This window comes from Haliotis rubra, unplaced genomic scaffold (genome assembly GCF_003918875.1).
Source record: "Haliotis rubra isolate DU_JTF1 unplaced genomic scaffold, ASM391887v1 Scf230, whole genome shotgun sequence".
NCBI lineage: Eukaryota > Metazoa > Mollusca > Gastropoda > Lepetellida > Haliotidae > Haliotis > Haliotis rubra.
The window spans coordinates 1,228,782-1,249,705 of NW_025766337.1; the positions used below are offsets into that span (position 1 = coordinate 1,228,782).

A 20,924-nucleotide genomic window follows, 5' to 3' on the forward strand; every position below is an offset into this window, starting at 1 on the left:
CTGAAAACAAAGGGTGATGGTGAACATGACAAACGGCCTCCCATGGATGCCAATGAAAGGTTCTGGAAACAGTTGTGGTCTGTACCCGGCAACTGTAACCTTGAGGCACCATGGGTCCGTGATTATGACCATGCAATGCATGAGAAAGTAACTAGGTCGTTCGTATGCTACATCTCATCAGATTGCCTGAAAAGTGTTATAAAAAAGTCCAAATCTAATACAGCTCCAGGGCCTGATGGCATTTGAAACCGGTATTGGAAACTGTTCCCCTGTGTCCAAACACCATTACTACACTGTTTCAATTCTCTTGTGGACACAGATGATGTTCCACCATGGTTCTGCAAAGGTCGCACAATACTTCTCCCCAAGAAAGGAGACTTGACTGATCCCAAAAACTTCCGTCCTATCACATGTTTGAATACACAATACAAAATATTCACAGGGTGTTTGACAAACCTCGTGTCATCTTACTGCTCTTCCAATGATATAATTTACAGAGAGCAGAAGGGAGCAAGAAAGGGATGTTGGGGGTGCAAGGATCAACTTCTTGTACAGAAAATGATTTTGGAAGAGGCTAAAACATATCACCGCAACCTCTGGATGTGCTGGATTGACTACAAAAAAGCATACGACTCTGTCCCTCACGAATGGATTCTGAAGTCTCTTCATTGTATTGACCTCCCTGAGCGACTACTTGATTTACTCAAGTCTTTAATGAGTTGCTGGTCGACTCAACTTGAGATGTACTCGCAAGGGCAGGTGCAGACTTCGGAATCTATTCCAATCAGAAGGGGAATATTTCAGGGGGATTCCTTTAGTCCTTTGCTTTTTTGTCTGTCTTTAAATCCTTTGAGCTTTCTGCTCAATAAAGAGGAGGGTTACCATCCCGGACCTCCTCAGCACAGATCCCTAACACCTCTTACTCATCTCCTTTACATGGATGACATCGAGCTCCTTGCCAAAGGAGATTCCAATTTGAAAGAGCAGGTTCTCCTTGTCGAGTCCTTTTCTAATGATATTGGCATGACATTTGGACTCGACAAATGTAATACTCTTCATTTGAAACGTGGCAAGGTAACTAATGGCGGATCGGTCAAGTTACAAGGGGGAGGAGTTATTGATCATCTTGTGGAAGATCAGGCCTACACCAATCTTGGAATGCATGTTCGAGATAAGCTCCAGAATGCCCAGATTCAAGACAAACTTCGGGCCGAGTACAAATCTCGTTTAACGAAAATCTGGAGCTCAAAGCTAAATGCTCGAAACAAGGTCAAAGCCACCATTACTTTTGCTGTGCCAGTCCTTTCTTATTCCAGAGTCTTGACCATCTGACCAGAAGGATCATGTCTGATAACAGCCCACCACCCTTGTTCCTCTCTTAACCGTTTATACAGGCCAATCAATTCTGGAGGTCGGGGTTAGATTAATGTGGAGGCTCTTCATGACAGAATGTTATTGTGTACTTTTGCACATATTTATTTATCGGATGATCCTCTAGTGATGCATGTGAAGACTCATGATGAAAGCAAGGAATTCCACAGCTAGTTTAAGCGTGCCAAGGTTGTTGGACAGAATCTGAGTTTTGAGGTTGATTTTGTTGATGGCGATGTACTGCTGGACGGTACAGTGATGGGAGTAAACCAGGTGAAGTCCTTCACCAAGTCTGCCCAGAGTCGGTCTTTTGTGGAGAAGCTTTCTGAGAAGCCATTGCATCGTGTGTACATGCAGTGTGTTGAACAGAATAGCAATCCCACCGACTCCTTCGCCTGGATGAAGTCGGCTGGTCTTAAATGTGAAACTGAGGGTTTCCTTTTTGCTGCTCAGGACCAGTCACTTCCCACTAGCAATCGCCTAAATGTGATTCTTAAAGAAAATATCAATATGAAATGTCGACTTTGCAATGAATTCACAGAGACTGTCCAACGCCTTGTCAGTGGATGCCCTTCCTTGGCACAAACATCATATCTTAAACGACATGATGGCATGGATCGTTGCTTTTACTACCGTCTCCGACACGCCTGTGGCTTTGACTCCCGAGGTCCATCCTTGGTACGACCCTGAACATGTCCAGGGCGTCATGGAAAATGATGCTTTCAAACTTCTGTGGAATAGGCCCATATACAGCCTCAGAAGAATTCCAGCCAACAAACCTGATCTTGTCCTTTTTGATAAAGCCAATGAATTTATTTATATCATAGAATTTTCTGTCCCTTTTGACACCAATGTGATTGGCAAAATTCAGGAAAAGCATGATAAATATGCAGACCTCGCCTTTGAAATGTCTCGCTTGCACCCAAAGTACACTGTCGTCAGGCTCCCCATTGTTCTCAGTGCCCTTGGTTTGGTACCTCCTGATCTCTTGGCGCGGATCAGGAGAGTGCCCGGGTTCTCCACCGGGAGCACGGCCCTTCTGACACTCTGGGTAATGCAGAAGGCTGCAGTGTTGGGGAGCCTTCATATTCTCCGGAAAGTTCTTGGTGGGTTCGACTAGGCAGTGTTTCCTGGGAGAAGTCCCATGCGCTGTCTGGGCTGCGTGTAGAGGGGGTCAAGGGCCAAGAGCTGATGATGAGCCTTACCAGCCTGACTGTGCCAGGATCACCCGAACCCTCTCTGCTTCATACTATCTTAAATCTGTAAAATATAATAATAATAATATATAGAGATTTATATAGCGCCAATATCCAGATGAGTCCATCATTAAGCTTAAAAAAGTTGAAAGCCATCCATTCACGGATATCAGAAACACATTTAGATATGACAACAAAGGAGAATTCCACTGATGGTTTACTTTGTGGTCTAAAAGATATGTACAATTGGGTGTCATCTGCATACAGATGGAATTGCAGATTATATTTTCGAATGACATCCCCAAGAGGTGAAGTGTACATTGTGAACAGGATCGGACCATCCCTGTGGAACTCCGAATAGCAGTTCTTCTTTCTTTGATGTTGTACCATCAATGTGAACGGATTGGTGCCGTCCAGAGATATAGGACTCAATCCAAGATATAGGTTTGTCGGTGATACCAAGTCTCTTTTCCAATGTATGAAAAAGCACTCTGTGGTCGATGATAACATGATATAGTTAATTATGATATAGTTAATTTCCATATGACAATAAAAAATCCATGGTAACCATGGAAACGCCCTAACTAGCATGTTTCCTGACGTTTAACATACTGTAATTATGTTTTTTTTCGGATTGTTCATTCTATGGGGTTTCTTATGATACCCAAATACATTTTGCGGGGTGGGTGGGGGGTTTTGGGGGTGGTGTCACAACAGTCTATAGCACAGTCTCTACCAAGCCCTCCCTGCAATGCTGAAGCCCAAAATAAAGTAAGCCTACATATACCCCCGGGTCCCATCTGACTGGGACTCCTTTTCAATTTATCTGGGTTTATTTCTTACTATCAAAATGATGTGTATTTATTCAGGGACAAAGCGTCAGTCGAGGGTGACAATGACATCCCTCTATGGTATATGCATCATGTTTTGTTTAGATATGAATCATTGAGAATGATTGAGCTGGTCACATCCGATGCGTTTCCACCTAGGCCAGATATGCAAGTAGTTAAATGGGCTCGCCTGGCTCGTCTTAGTCACACTCTGTGTCAATACGAACCGCTGAAGTCTTGTCAACAGATCTCAGTGAAATGCTGGCTGTGCAATATGCTCTCATGTAGCCTGTAGTACGCTGCTTTTCATTGGACGATATTTGTGTCAGCACGCGGGTGTGTATCTATTTATAGTGTGTCAGGCAGCGAGGGGTCCAGCACTGAAACGGTGTGGAGATTCGACAGCAGTTGAAATTCCAGTAAGTTGGCACATGAGAACATGGACGTTCTGTTGGTGGAGTTGTCTGCACTTTCACTCTGGCTGTTTGGTGGCGTGGGGTTTACCATCGCTCTATACAGGTAAGTAACCAACAGCCTGACAGGTACACAACTTAAAGAAGTCTCCATATATAGGTCACTATGTTCAAGTGCACGGGATTGAACCGACCTGTAAGGAATGTTTAAGACTATCATTCGAAAGCTTATTTGAACAGTATCACGTTTCAGTAGGAATGGTGGTGATATACCAGTGATGATAATCATTGTGAACCTAGGACCAGTGGGCCACCTCACCGCCCCACTCAGTCAGCAAGAGGAAGAAGGGGGTGTATAGATGCTCCTTGTATCCAGCGCTGGAGTCTTCCTTCGCCAATAAAACACACGCAGCCAGACACAGATCAAAAACAACTGATAAAAGTTATCATAATACGGGTTTTCAACCATTTCGAGTACTTTATTCTGCCCACAGCTGGGAGTAGCTCATTAATTAGTAGTTAAGACCAGGCAGTTATACTGATCACACTTTACTGGTCTGGTCGTTGATTGGGTGGTCTGACAAATATGGGGGGTCTGTCATCTTGGAGTGAAGTAGAGTTTCACCTGCGCAAATTCCTGGCAGTATAATGCACTAGAACATACGCTTCAAGAACAGAAGCGGCACAAACCGATATCGACTTTTCCTTCTTTTTTCTGATGGTCGTGTTCAACCGGGACTAAAAGACGGTGACTGCCAGTTCTGATTCCATGTGTGTGTTTCTGCACAGAGGAAGCCTACATACGCCGAGGTGACGAAGTTAGAGTACCTGGAGAACGTGTTCATGGAAACTCTGAGACTGTATCCTCCGGCAACCAGGTGAACAGAAATCCTAAAAGCGCTGAGACTTTATTCCCCGGCAACCAGGTGAGACTCTGAGACTGTATCCCCCGGCAACCAGGTGAGTGGAGGTCGTAGAGATTCTGAGACTGTATCCCGGCAACCAGGAGAGTAGAAATCCTAGAAGCGCTGAGACTTTATTCACCTGCAACCAGGTGAGTAGAGATCGTGGAGACACTGAGACTATCCCCAGGCAACCAGGTCAGTGGAGATCGTGGAGACACTAAGACTGTATCCCCAGGCAACCAGGAGAGACAACCAGGTGAGACACTGAGACTGTATTCCCCGGCAACCAGGTGAGTAGAGGTCGTGGAGACACTGAGACTGTATACCCCGGCAACCAGATGAGACACTGAGACTGTATACCCCGGCAACCAGGTGAGGCAACCACATGAGACACCGAGACTGTAATCCCCGCCAACCAGGTGAGTACAGATCGTTGAGTCACTGTGACTGTAGTCCCCGGCAGCCAGGTGAGTAGAGGTCGTGGAGACACTGAGACAGTATACCCCGGCAGCCAGGTGAGACAACCAGGTGAGACACTTAGACTGTATTCCCCGGCAACAAGGTGAGACAACCAGGTGAGACACTGAGACTGTATTCCCGGCAACCAGGTGAGAAGAGGTCGTGCAGGACACTGTGAGTGTATACCCCGGCAGCCAGGTGAGACAACCAGGTGAGACACTGAGACTGTATTCCCCGGCAACCAGGTGAGTAGAGGTCGTGGAGTCACTGAGACTGTATACCCCGGCAGCCAGGTGAGACACTGAGACTGTATTCCCCGGCAGCCAGGTGAGTAGAGGTCGTGGAGACACTGAGACAGTATACCCCGGCAGCCAGGTGAGACAACCAGGTGAGAGACTTAGACTGTATTCCCCGGCAACAAGGTGAGACAACCAGGTGAGACACTGAGACTGTATTCCCGGCAACCAGGTGAGAAGAGGTCGTGCAGGACACTGTGAGTGTATACCCCGGCAGCCAGGTGAGACAACCAGGTGAGACACTGAGACTGTATTCCCTGGCAACCAGGTGAGTAGAGGTCGTGGAGTCACTGAGACTGTATACCCCGGCAGCCAGGTGAGACACTGAGACTGTATTCCACGGCAACCAGATGAGACACAGAGACTGTAACCCCCGGCAACCAGGTGAGTACAGATCGTTGAGTCACTGAGACTGTATTCCCCGGCAACCAGGTGAGACAACCAGGTGAGACACTGAGACTGGATTGCCCGGCAACCAGGTGAGACACTGAGACTGTAATCCCCGGCAACCAGGTGAGTACAGATCGTTGAGTCACTGTGACTGTATTCCCCAGCAACCAGGTGAGTAGAGGTCGTGTAGACACTGAGACTGTATACCCCGGCAACCAGGTGAGACAACCAGGTGAGACACTGAGACTGTATTCCCAGACAACCAGGTGAGACACTGAGACTGTAATCCCCGGCAACCAGGTGAGTAGAGGTCGTGTAGACACTGAGACTGTATACCCCGGCAACCAGGTGAGACAACCAGGTGAGACACTGAGACTGTATTCCCAGACAACCAGGTGAGACACTGAGACTGTAATCCCCGGCAACCAGGTGAGTACAGATCGTTGAGTCACTGTGACTGTATTCCCCGGCAACCAGGTGAGTAGAGGTCGTATAGACACTGAGACTGTATACCCCGGCAACCAGGTGAGACAACCAGGTGAGACACTGAGACTGTATTCCCAGACAACCAGGTGAGACACTGTGACTGTATTCCCCAGCAACCAGGTGAGTAGAGGTCGTGTAGACACTGAGACTGTATACCCCGGCAACCAGGTGAGACAACAAGGTGAGACACTGAGACTGTATTCCCAGACAACCAGGTGAGACACTGAGACTGTAATCCCCGGCAACCAGGTGAGTACAGATCGTTGAGTCACTGTGACTGTATTCCCCGGCAACCAGGTGAGTAGAGGTCGTATAGACACTGAGACTGTATACCCCGGCAACCAGGTGAGACAACCAGGTGAGACACTGAGACTGTATACCCCGGCAACCAGGTGAGACACTGAGACTCTATTCCCCGGCAACCAGGTGAGTAGAAATCCTTCGGGCCAAAACAGTGCAGAACACAAGTTATTGTAGTAATGTGGGCCATTGAACTGGAGCCCCCGGCGTGACAGGCGAACACTTTAACCTGGAGGCTATTCTACTATAGTATTATTAAGTGTCAGGTTAGCAGTGTGACTGTCATTGACCATACCCTCCAGGAACTCATTATCACTGATGTGATTCTACAGAAAACCTGGTCCATCTAACTATTCTTATGGACAATGGCGCCTTTATCGATAGGAGGTTCCATTTTTCTGATTGATTCTTTTATTCAGAACAAAGCGAGTTGGATCCAAAGGACACCACCATAAACGGCTACCACATCCCCGCCGGCCTCCCAGTATTCATCCCCGTCTACGCCATCCATCACGACCCCGAGTTTTGGCCACAACCAGAAGAGTTCGACCCTGACAGGTTAGAAAATTGAACAGAATGAGTGTCATGGTAAAGGGAGACCACTCTGCCCATGAATGTTACACGTAAAGGTAATTTGAAGAATGTTTGATTCTGATTGGTCAAAATAAGATTGCAATCCGGTATCTAATTCAATTCGATACGTCAAAAACGGACATGGCATTTCTAACCATGCGTATGAAAATATCAGTCAGCAGGTAACCTATGTGTACCCGCGTTGCCAGAGGAGCACCGTTTTCCCAGCGCTCCTGGTAGACGTCATGGCGGATATAAACCTACTGTTGTTTGACATTGGGGGTATTTACGTGCAGTTCAGGCAGCTCTTATCTAGTATATGTTTGTACGAAAGTCTTATGCGGCCACTTTTATACAGTAAACAACTTGTATACATTAGACTACTATTTCAGCGCACTCTTTCGTAGCTTGGAATATTTCATTCAATTTTCGAGTATTTTCTCTCTACTTTAAAATTCTTTAAAACAACTTGAAATTTCACCTGTTTTCTTGTTGCCTTGATTATTTTTTGTTGCGTTGAATATATTTTTACGATATGTTCCCGATGTATAGTCACACTATTAAAAGAAACTTGAAATATCAATTAAGTCTTCAATAAGAAATCGAATTAACGAGAAAAAACACTCAAAATTTCAGCTTTTTGTCAGAAACTTCAAATAACGAGTAAATAATACTCGATGTAATGAGAAATTTTACTGAAAACAAAAATTTATTCTACAATAGTATCAGAATTGCAATTTCGTACATTTGAGGTGGTCTAACTCTATGTTAAATACCTTTTGTCTGAAGCACTCGGTGCCAAGTTATAATATTAAGATCTATTTAACCTACTGTTACTGTTGGTTTGTCTTCTAAATGCATCACGACAATTGCCAACCCAATGGACTGGTTGTTTGGCTGTTCCAGGTTCCTCCCCGAGAGCAAGCACGAGTTGCACGACTACATGTGGATGCCGTTTGGCGTCGGGCCAAGGAACTGTCTGGGAATGAGGTTGGCCTTGTTGGAGGCAAAGATGGCGATAGTGGCTTTGGTGCAGAACTTCCGGTTTGTTGTAACTCAGGAAACACAGGTTCGTTTACCAACTGATTGGTCATTTCGATCTTCAGAAGTTATAACATAGATTTTCCAGTATCAAATACAACATGAACTCACCAGTACTACATTTCACAGAATGTCAAATTCAGATGAAACTGCGCATATAATTACACATGAATACAGTCGGACCTTTTCATTGTCGATTCAGATTCCAGAGACCTTGGAGAAGGGGTCATTTACAAGAGCTGCCCATGACCTTTATTTTGGTGGACCGATAGCCATGTTACGATGATCTAACATGGAATAACCCTCGACAGCCCTATTATCCGTACTTTGGTCGGTTTCAAATGAAGATATTAATGAAAAAACTGTTTAGTGTGCTGGACAGCCAGACTCAGTAGAAAACATATACAACAGTTTTGATAATGACGTCACACGGCGTGCTGTGTATCGACTGTAAGACAAACTTCCGCGTACATGGAGGAAAACCCAGGAAGAGATTAAAGACCAAGTCACTGTTTCCGGCGCAACTCTTGCTGTTGTTTTGGTTGAAATGGGGCTCTGTTACACCAAAAGAGGGAATGACACAAAAAAGTTCCATTATCATCATGACCTTTTCTAACGGATGAATATCATCACTTTGGTTTCCAAATGGTCTGTCTTGACGAGACATGGTGGAACAAATATCTCGAATGAGGCTCCGTCAGATGGTCCAAGACTACGTCGTTACCGTCAGGTAACGGTAGACGTTGAATCATTCTACACGCTGGTACTCGTAGTCAGGGTTTGAATGACGGATGTGACCTCGTTTTAAAGCCAAGACATCCAACATGGTGATTTCCACGGCGAAATAACAATGCCCCTGGTATAGTCGTAATCTAGCAATGATTCACAAACTCATGTTCCTGGCAGAGTCGTAATCTTGCAATGATTCACAAACACATGTTCCTGGATGAGTCGTAATCTTGCAATGATTCATAAACACATGCTCCTGGATGAGTCGTAATCTTGCAATGATTCACAAACACATGCTCTTTATACGGTCGGAATCTTGCAATCGACCCTGCCTTCATCAGATATTTCTCCTGCTTACAGCCCGAAATGTAGTAGCTGAGTAGTATATAAACAAATGTAAAGTTTGTTGGTGAAACTGACCCTAAGTATTACTCAGCCATATGACCAGACAATCCAGTCCCATCTGACAATCTGATCTCAAATCTGTCCTCTCAGAACACATTGTGAAAAGTCCAAATCACTCTATCAACTGGCTACACACCGAAATCGTGGCTTCTAACATGAGCAATTGGCGCAAAAGAAAACTTTTCGAGTCAATCAACATAAGAAGATTAGTGCCTGAGACCAGCAGAGATCAGGGGGTTAACCTCCCCTGAAACCAGCAGAGATCAAGGGGTTAACCTCCTCTGAGACCAGCAGAGATCAAGGGGTTAACCTCCCCTGAGACCAGCAGAGATCAAGGGGTTAACCTCCCCTGAGACCAGCAGAGATCAAGGGGTTAACCTCCCCTGAGACCAGCAGAGATCAAGGGGTTAACCTCCCCTGAGACCAGCAGAGATCAAGGGGTTAACCTCTCCTGAGACAGCAGACATCAAGGGTTAACCTCCCCTGAGACCAGCAGAGATCAAGGGGTTAACCTCCCTGAGACCAGCAGAGATCAAGGGGTTAACCTCCTCTGAGACCAGCAGAGATCAAGGGGTTAACCTCCCCTGAGACCAGCAGAGATCAAGGGGTTAACCTCCCCTGAGACCAGCAGAGATCAAGGGGTTAACCTCCCCTGAGACCAGCAGAGATCAGAGATCAAGGGGTTAACCTCCCCTGAGACCAGCAGAGATCAAGGGGTTAACCTCCCCTGAGACCAGCAGAGATCAAGGGGTTAACCTCCCCTGAGACCAGAAGAGATCAAGGGGTTTACCTCCCCTGAGACCAGCAGAGATCAAGGGGTTAACCTCCCCTGAGACCAGCAGAGATCAAGGGGTTAACCTCCCCTGAGACCAGCAGAGATCAAGGGGTTAACCTCCTCAGCGCCTGGTACATCACCCAGAAATCATAGACTCTCAAACTCAATCTACTTTAAATACTCCGCTATGTAAACACACCCCTTGCCCATATTGTAAAAACACACCCTGTCATTGTATTTTGTTCTTCCATCTCACTGAACTGTTTGTACATATTTAATTACACCTCCCACTTCCCTCGCGCCTGTATATACTTAATTTACATATCTGGCTTCCTGTTCAATAAATAAATATATAAAATAAAATAACACTATATATATAGTGTTATATACTGTACTGTATGTATATATACCTCACTGGGAGTGTACAGTATATCTATGCTGTACTGTGTGTATATATACCTCACTGGGAGTGTACGGTATACATATACCGTACTGTATGTATATCTACCTCACTCGGAGTGTACAGTATACATATACCGTACTGTATGTATATACACCTCACAGGGAGTGTACGGTATACATATACTGTACTTTATGTATATATACCTCACTGGGAGTGTACGGTATACATATACTGTACTGTATGTATATATACCTCACTCGGAGTGTACAGTATACATATACCATACTGTATGTATATACACCTCACTGGGAGTGTACGGTATACATATACTGTACTGTATGTATATACACCTCACTGGGGGAGTGTACAGTATACATATACATATACTGTGACTGTATGTATATATACCTCACTGGGAGTGTACAGTAAACATATACTATACTATATGTATATATACCTCACTGGGAGTGTACAGTATACATATACCGTACTGTATGTATATACACCTCACTGGGAGTGTACGGTATACATATACTGTACTGTATGTATATATACCTCACTGGGAGTGTACAGTATACATATACTGTACTGTATGTATATATACCTCACTGGGAGTGTACAGTATACATATACTGTACTGTATGTATATATACCTCACTGGGAGCGTACAGTATACATATACTGTACTGTATGTATATATACCTCACTGGGGTGTACAGTATACATATATACTGTACTGCATGTATATATACCTCACTTGGAGTGTACAGTATACATATACTGTACTGTATGTATTAATACCTCACTGGGAGTGTACAGTATACATATACTGTACTGTATGTATATATACCTCACTGGGAGTGTACAGTATACATATACTGTACTGTATGTATATATACCTCACTGGGAGTGTACAGTATACATATACTGTACTGTATGTATATATACCTCACTGGGAGTGTACAGTATACATATACTGTACTGTATGTATATATACCTCACTGGGAGTACAGTACAGTATACATACCTCATACTGTACTGTATGTATATATACCTCACTGGGAGTGTACAGTATACATATACTGTACTGTATATATATACCTCACTGGGAGTGTACAGTATACATATACTGTACTGTATGTATATATACCTCACTGGGAGTGTACAGTATATATATACTGTACTGTATGTATATATACCTCACTGGGGAGTGTACAGTATACAGTATATACTGTACTGTATGTATATATACCTCACTGGGAGTGTACAGTATACATATACTGTACTGTATGTATATATACCTCACTGGGAGTGTACAGTATACATATACCTGTACTGTATGTATATATATACCTCACTGGGAGTGTACACATACATATACTGTACTGTATGTATATATACCTCACTGGGAGTGTACAGTATACATATACTGTACCTGTATGTATATATACCTCACTGGGAGTGTACAGTGTATACTGTACTGTATGTATATATACCTCACTGGGAGTGTACAGTATACATATACTGTACTGTATGTATATATACCTCACTGGGAGTGTACAGTATACATATACTGTACTGTATGTATATATACCTCACTGGGGTGTACAGTATACATATACTGTACTGTATGTATATATACCTCACTGGGAGTGTACAGTATATATACTGTACTGTATGTATATACACCTCACTGGGAGTGTACAGTATACATATATACTGTACTGTATGTATATATACCTCACTGGGAGTGTACAGTATACATATACTGTACTGTATGTGTATATATACCTCACTGGGAGTGTACAGTATACATATACTGTACTGTATGTATATATACCCTCACTGGGAGTGTACAGTATACATATATATACTGTACTGTATGTATATATACCTCACTGGGAGTGTACAGTATACATATACTGTACTGTATGTATATATACCTCACTGGGGTGTACAGTATACATATATACTGTACTGTATGTATATATACCTCACTGGGAGTGTACAGTATACATATACTGTACTGTATGTATATATACCTCACTGGGAGTGTACAGTATACATATACTGTACTGTATGTATATATACCTCACTGGGAGTGTACAGTATACTATACTGTACTGTATGTATATATACCTCACTGTAGTGTACATATACATCACTGTACTGTACTGTATATATATACCTCACTCACTGGGGTGTACAGTATATATACTGTACTGTATGTATATATACCTCACTGGGAGTGTACAGTATACATATACTGTACTGTATGTATATATACCTCACTGGGAGTGTACAGTATACATATACTGTACTGTATGTATATATACCTCACTGGGAGTGTACAGTATACATATACTGTACTGTATATATATACACCTCACTGGGGAGTGTACAGTATACATATACTGTACTGTATGTATATATACCTCACTGGGAGTGTACAGTATACATATACTGTACTGTATGTATATATATACCTCACTCACTGGGAGTGTACAGTATACATATACTGTACTGTATGTATATATACCTCACTGGGAGTGTACAGTATACATATACTGTACTGTATATATATATACCTCACTGGTGTATATACAGTGTACAGTATACATATACTGTACTGTATGTATATATACCTCACTGGGAGTGTACAGTATACATATACTGTACTGTATGTATATATACCTCACTGGGAGTACAGTACAGTATACATATACTGTACTGTACTGTATGTATATATACCTCACTGGGAGTGTACAGTATACATATATACTGTACTGTATGTATATATATACCTCACTGGGAGTGTACAGTATACATATACTGTACTGTATGTATATATACCTCACTGGGAGTGTACAGTATACATATACCGTACTGTATGTATATATACCTCACTGGGAGTGTACAGTATACATATACTGTACTGTATGTATATATACCTCACTGGGAGTGTACAGTATATATATACTGTACTGTGTGTATATATACCTCACTGGGAGTGTACAGTATACATATACTGTACTGTACTGTACTGTATATATACCTCACTGGGAGTGTACAGTATACATATACTGTACTGTATGTATATATACCTCACTGGGAGTGTACAGTATACATATACTGTACTGTATGTATATATACCTCACTGGGAGTGTACAGTATACATATACTGTACTGTATGTATATATACCTCACTGGGAGTGTACAGTATACATATACTGTACTGTATGTATATATACCTCACTGGGAGTGTACAGTATACATATACTGTACTGTATGTATATATACCTCACTGGGAGTGTACAGTATACATATACTGTACTGTATGTATATATACCTCACTGGGAGTGTACAGTATACATATACTGTACTGTATGTATATATACCTCACTGGGAGTGTACAGTATACATATACTGTACTGTGAATGTATATATACCTCACTGGAAGTGTACAGTATACATATACTGTACTGTATATGTATACCAACCTCACTAAATGCCTTACAGTATACATATAATCCACTGCGAGTGTGGTGGTTATCAATCTGTAGGTAACACTAGATTGGTGCAAAAACATGAGTAACTTCTATATCCTATATCCATGTAAGAATACATTCCATGTAAGAATATTATTCAAGATACATTATGGAATTTAACCACCAGTAAAACAATGTTGTTTATATGTAAATCATATACGGAATCACCCCCACCCCCCACCCCCCATAACGAGTGACACCGGGTGTCAGTATAGCAGAAAGAAGGGGGATTATCTGCACTTGCTACTCTACTCTGCCCTGTCCTGTCGTGATGAATACAGCCATTTACTTCAATGCGCATCGTGTAACTGTGTAGTGTCAGGGTTCACTAACTCCAGCCTGGCGGTGTCGTTGTCGTCTCTGTGCACTCCCGGTTAGGTGACTGTCTCAACCTTCTTATAGAACACGGAAAGGGACGGGTTTTACCGAATGAGTCTGAAGGCTGTAATGGTGTTGCGTTGTTTTGGGGGATTAGCTCTGCACACCACTGTTTGTCTATACCAACTCCGTCCCACACCCGTCTAACTTCGTTCAACACCCATCGAACTCCGTGTACCACCCGTCTAACTTCGTTCAGTATACAGCAGTGTGTTGCTGTTGTGTGGCAAGGTCAACTTTGTGCAGTGTTTTACTGAGGCCTTCTTTGCCACTGCACATTATACCTGTGTTTGTGTGGCGTTCTGATCTCGGAGAAGATACCTGGTAAGTCACCTTGCCTGTACGTCTGTCCTAGATAAAAGCATTCCAGTACATTTTGTTTTTTCGCCATAACGAATCACTGATAAATAGATTTCAGTATGATTAATTTACTAAATTCCATTTTAAGTTGAATTTGACTTGAAACTCACTGGACGTCATTGGGGACCTCCCCTCCCATTCCTCCCCGACCTCGTCACTGCCAGCATAACGACCAAGTAAACAAACATACAGCAAAACACTTTGCACGACATTTGATGTCACGTATCGCGCGTGGCACGTGCACTTTGTGCACATTGACCTTACTCACTTTTTGGATGATCTTTCACACCTGAGACCACACACCTGAAGGTCACACACCTGAAGTTCACACACCTGATATTGAAAATTGAAGAACGGTTGATTATTCTCTAGTCTCTGAATGTTGTGGAAAACACGATAATTTAAACCTAAACTGGGAGTACGTCATGCCACGGCTTACAGAAAATCAGCCTCTCCGCGCAGTGGGTATGCTGGAGACTGGAATGGGCCAGACATTTTGGTGTTCATCGAAACACGATCTTATCTCTATGGAGACGTTTTCAACATAATGGAAACACGAGAGATTTGCCTCGGACCGGTCGACCACGCGTGCGTCACACCAGCAAGACATTCGATTGACCCATCTAAGGAATCGAATCCAGACTGCCATTTTGACTGCTCGGACCATTCCTTGCTTACGTCCTATTAGTTCCAGGACTGTACGGAACCGACTGAGGGTCGAGATTTCATCTGGACAGCTCAAATAGCAAGACAAGGGTGTACATACGGTGAGGTGAACGATATGCTGACGCGTGCGTTGTTCAACGTCGACAGATTGGCGGCGTAACGTTATGGTATGAGGGAGCATCACATCTCATGGTCGGACACAAAGCAGAACATTTCTGTACTCTCCTGGCCTGCTGTTTCTCTGGATCTATCCCCCATCGAACACGGTTGGGGTGAAATGGAGCGACGTTTACGTCAATCCCAGAATCAGCCATTGGCGTTGAATTTGGACCAACGTTGGTTCAGATATGGAACATCGTTCCCCAAGCTTTCTTCAATCACTTAGTGTCGTCTCTGCGTCGTCGTTGTCAAGCCTGTCTCAACGCCAATGGTGCAGACACATGACACCACATCTCTTCAAGGGCGTGCCATGATGCCAAGGTGTCAGGATAGAAAAGCTTTGTGGAGGAAGAGATACTGCCTGTATTTGCTACTGTGTCTGTTTAGATCAACACACAAGTCAGACTTACTCATTCCTTCAATACTAAGCGGTACATTACCGTGACAGTAATAGTATAGTAGAGAGAGCTGGCAAGAGAGTGTCTTTTGTTTCCTCTTGTGTCTACGTAAATCTTATAACACTAGTTGCATTCCTTCATTAAGTTGTAGAGTGACAGCAGTGCCACCTAGTGTCGGTATATATTACAGAGTAGTGGAAAGGCGATTGTTTGCATTTGCGCTATGTTTAGGTCTGTGCACACACTGATGTGCTGTACAGTGTCAGGGCTCACTGCCTCCGGCGTGTCACTGTAGGTGCCGTCTCTGTACACTCCCAGTGAGGTGGACTGGGTGACTGTCTCAACCTTCTTATATGCTGGCACTGAGCCAAGCAATATTCTTACCTATTGGTATGCTGTGCCTAATCTGTTGTCATCGCCGTTGAACATGTGACCTGTGTGCGTGCGGCGTCCTATTCACCCGGATCTTTGAGGAGGAACCTGAGACGGTAAGTCAGCTAGTCTGTGTAAAATCACCTGCAAAACGGGAACCCGAGTATGATCAGACTCGAAGATCTATTACCCACAAAAGAACAACGCTTCAGGGACGTTTAGCAATAGAATGAATACAACACATACTTATCACTTTGTCAATCAAAGCTTGTGCATGCGGCATGTGTTATTTTGAGTCAGTCGCAAATCCGGGCAGTGCGACCCAGTGTTTTATGCAGTCACCGTCTTTCTTAAAACAGTCAACATCAGCTCTAAAATGAGTAGTTGAAAAAACATTATGCAATATTTCCCTTATGCATATTCATGAGCACATAGGAAGTTAAGATTCGTTTAGTGTTAGAAACGGAGACAATGCTTGTAGCTGCAAATCCATTCTTATCAACACCGGGCATTGAGTTAGCTGGTCATAAAAAAGTTATCTGTCCAGTGAGTCGGTGACAGATTTGACAGTGATCAGATAGTTTACATCATCGTGTCCCATCTGTCATGCAGGGCTGCGAGAAGGCTGACTACATGCGTCATAACGTGACGTCATGCAACACGTCATACTATTTCACCAGGGTGCTGTTGTACAAAGTAACCTTTGCACTACTTCAGTCGTAATTTGTGTTAAGGTATGAGAGTTACGATCACCTTTACGCTAAAATCACTTTGTACAACGGCACCCTGGTCGTGCGAAGGACTAAGAAGCGGGAACTAGCATGAGCTAGGGAAACCTCTTACAATTTAGAATGTATTGCATACAGGACCATAATTCTTAATGTCAACTTGGGACTGTGATCGAGATTTTATGCACTGTCCAAGGATATCCCAGACATGTTCGATGGGCGACAAGACTGGTCTGAGTGCTGGCCATGGTAAAATGGTTGTGTTCTCCTGCTTGAGGTGCTCAGTAATAACACCAGCCCTGTGTGCCATTACGTTGTCGTCATGAGATACAAAACGACGTCCATGATGGCGAGCAAATGGCAACACGTGTGCCTCCAGCTGCAGGTCTGTGAGTAACATGTAAAGGTGTTCATCCAGTCACAGAGATCCCACCCCACACCTTTACTGAGCCATCCCAAAGACGACAGTTCTGTCTACGTTAATGGCATGAAAACGGCGTCTGTCATGGTGGGTAAAATATTTACCAATGGACGACTGTTCTTACGTTGAGGTTCTTGACATAATGACTTCTTGAAGTAAAATGACCGTCGATCTGTCGTTTGATAACACGTTGGCGTCGGGCATGACGTCTGTGAAGCCGATAACGAATCGTCTGTTCACTCACTGTTTTACCTATCAGAACTTAACACACCCCTCCAAAGAAGCCACATACGAATACTGGGTCACGGGACAGATGGGCATGAGCCACCAGCATCTCGACAAAGGAATATCCAGACCACTTGGACATTTGCTGTTCAATTGTTCATAGACTTTTGTATTACAATGTTTAGATAAATCTAGGTGCTCACAGCAACAGGCACATGTAACCATCGACACGAGAAATATTAACAAAACTCATCATGTACTTTCTTAATGACACAAAGACACCAAATTACATAAATGTTGTATATACCTCTGTTAAATCGAATTTTCGATCAAAACGTTTCGGGGGGCGTGGCCTATTCCCAGCGTCAGGACACAAAGAGTCGATGACGTCACGGATCACGCGATGGAAAAATACGATCCAAGTGGAAGAAACGGCCAATGAGAGGCAATCAACCCGATGACGTCACGAAAGACGCGATGCCAAATATGGTCCCATAGCGTCCCTCGCTGTACAATGGTTTGGAGATGAGTGTTGATTGGTTTTTGTTCATAATTTTAGCCAATCAAAAGGAGTACCGATAGAACAAAGCCTATCAAAATATATGATCGTAGCGTCCCTACGTCAGCGTCATTTCCTTCGAGTCATCGTTTGAAAACTGTGTGGCGGTCCCACAAATTCAATTTCAACTGAGGTGAGAACCGAATTACGTATTTTCATTATTTATTGATTCATTGATTGATTTTTTCAACTACCTTTTTTATATAGTACGTGAAACTGATCGTAATGAACTGACGGTTTGAAAGAATACAAGACAAAAAAAGAACAAAGACGAAAAAACGGTGTAGTAACAAGCCCTTATAAGCCAGTTCATTCATACGCTAATCGAGTCCGTTTACATTCCATTGGCATAAGAATGCTGTGTTAGGGCTAATAGAATAAACGACCCCCAGCCCTAAACAAGCCTCGTTGAACGTTTCCGCGACAGCGGCCCCCGCTGGAAAAGTCATTCATCTCTCGGCAAGGACCGTGATTTGAGAGCGGCCCGCCATACGGTGGGAATTCTTTTTCATCTCTCTCGCGAGGACCGTGATTTGTGACAGCGCTATTAACTATAACAAATAAAAAAACACACAATACTCACAGTATGTCGATGACGTTCCAACGAATAAACAAATCTGAAAGCACAATAAATCCACTGTAAATTCCAAGAGCGTTCAGATATCGATAAATCCTCGTTTTCCTCCGAGTTCTGTCGTTCATTTTAGTCGGGTGAATCTCTTATAATAATGCGGCCGAGATTTTGTGTACTCGGTCGACATATATCATGAAAGAACCCCCCAACACATTATTCCAAAAGACCCCAATTTCATAGAAGTTTTGTTTTTAGTTTTTTAAAAAATTTCTTCATAATTTTAAAAGTTTGGTTGGTTTTTTTTAACTTTCCCAAACAGCCAAAATAGTAATGGTTTCTAACTAAACACTATCCGTTCCTGTACTTTGTTTTGTTTTTTAATTTATTTTTTTTCTAAATTTTTTTTAAAATATTTACTTTTACGGCCAAAATAGTAATCATTTTTTTTTTCCTAAATAAATTCTACTAACTCCTGTACTTTCCGCAGTAACTGGTTTGCCTCAGCCACGAGGAGTAAGATCTTCTGAAAGGATTAAAAAGAAAAGGAATGGAATTAGAATAAAACAAACTTAAGATTACTGGTTAATTGTCGCGTCTATAAAAAAAATGAATGAATGAAATGAATGAGTGAAAATGAATGAATAAATGATACTCACATGCCTCGGGCTGGGGGTTTCCACCCAGGAGGGCGAATTCTGAGTCGTCGGAGTGGTGTCACCGTTTTTCTCCCTTCAGAGTAGAAGTAACAGAATACATTTAGGATTATCAGAGACCGTATGCATTGTATCGCGCAGAACAGAAAAAAAGACTACCATTAAATCAAGCGAATGTTTTCTATGGGTTGGTTTTAAAACGTGTATACCGCGCATTAAAAAAAAAAAAACGATGTCTATTTGTAAATGTAGTAACATGTGGACTTACGTTGTCGTGGTCTCTCCCCCCAAAAACAGACATTTTCTCGCCCTTTTGGGCGAACTCGCCTCTGAGCTCTCCACCCAGGAGGGCGACTTCGGGAGACGAGTTGGGAGTCTGCGTGTCTCCCTTTCTCTCCCTTCAAAGCAAAAAGAAAATAGAACAAATTTTTGAATTATACGTTATATAACGTGGTGTCGTACGAGAAAACCGTTGAATAAAACGCCTAAGCATCAAGACTATCGACAAATCAAGTATACCGCGCATTAAAAAGCAATTTCTAGATGCAAGATGTAGTAAAATAACGACTTACACCGGGGAAGGCAGTTCTCCCTGGTATGAGAAACGCCGCTTGAGCGTCGTCACTCCCGGACGACCTACGGGAGTGCTGCTCCAGAGACTACAAATGAAATTAAAATGAAAAATAAGGGGAAAAGATGAACACGACTCGTTAAAAATTGTAAACATTCTTTTGTCGACATAAAATAATAAAATTACCTAAGAAAAGTACTTACGGATACTTCATTGTTATGAGAGAGGAGGCGCCGTTATTGCTGTTAAACAAACAAACAAAAAATCATAGAAAAAAACCCAGTCAAACCAAATTAATTGCGATTAATAACAATATTATAACGTAATAATGTCATCGTGTTTCCAGAAGTAAAACAAATACCGAAATACTCACATAGGAAATGACGAATTCATGATGAATGAATGAATGCAGAGAGAAGTGATCACGAGATGTACTTAAGTCGGAATGCAAAAACGCAAGTGACGCCAAAGTCGCGAAGAGGTACTATAAGATTTCAAGTTTAAAAAAAAAAATGAAAATGCTCTTTGCGACGTTGCCATTGGTTAAAAATGTTATGAAATCATGGGGTACGGCCGACGCAACTGGCGTTGTAATTAACGTTCGTGGAACAAAGACATACCAGGTCGTACTAAGCGATAAACATAGATCGGGAAGAATCTTTTAGGGTTTCATTTTGTTGTTTTTTTGGTTTTTAAAATGTAACTTTTCAAAAACAATTGCAGCTGTCATTTTGAGATAA

The 20,924-nt window shown here is 42.8% G+C and overlaps 2 protein-coding genes and 2 long non-coding RNA genes across 5 annotated transcripts in view; all 4 read left to right on the forward strand.

Annotated features, from left to right (window-relative positions):
* Positions 1–20,924, forward strand: part of LOC124278065 (interaptin-like) — a 280,656-nt gene that overhangs the window by 46,242 nt on the left and 213,490 nt on the right. The gene's annotated exons all lie outside the window — the stretch shown is intronic.
* Positions 1–20,924, forward strand: part of LOC124278064 (ankyrin repeat domain-containing protein 1-like) — a 104,142-nt gene that overhangs the window by 19,359 nt on the left and 63,859 nt on the right. The window lies entirely within an intron of this gene.
* Positions 3,647–7,081, forward strand: LOC124278072. Its single transcript, XR_006898969.1, has 3 exons — positions 3,647–3,916; positions 4,600–4,688; positions 7,066–7,081. It is a non-coding gene; the product is annotated as an uncharacterized LOC124278072 (long non-coding RNA).
* LOC124278069 lies at positions 7,097–8,521 on the forward strand. The gene is made up of 3 exons (XR_006898966.1): positions 7,097–7,204; positions 8,126–8,288; positions 8,463–8,521. It is a non-coding gene; the product is annotated as an uncharacterized LOC124278069 (long non-coding RNA).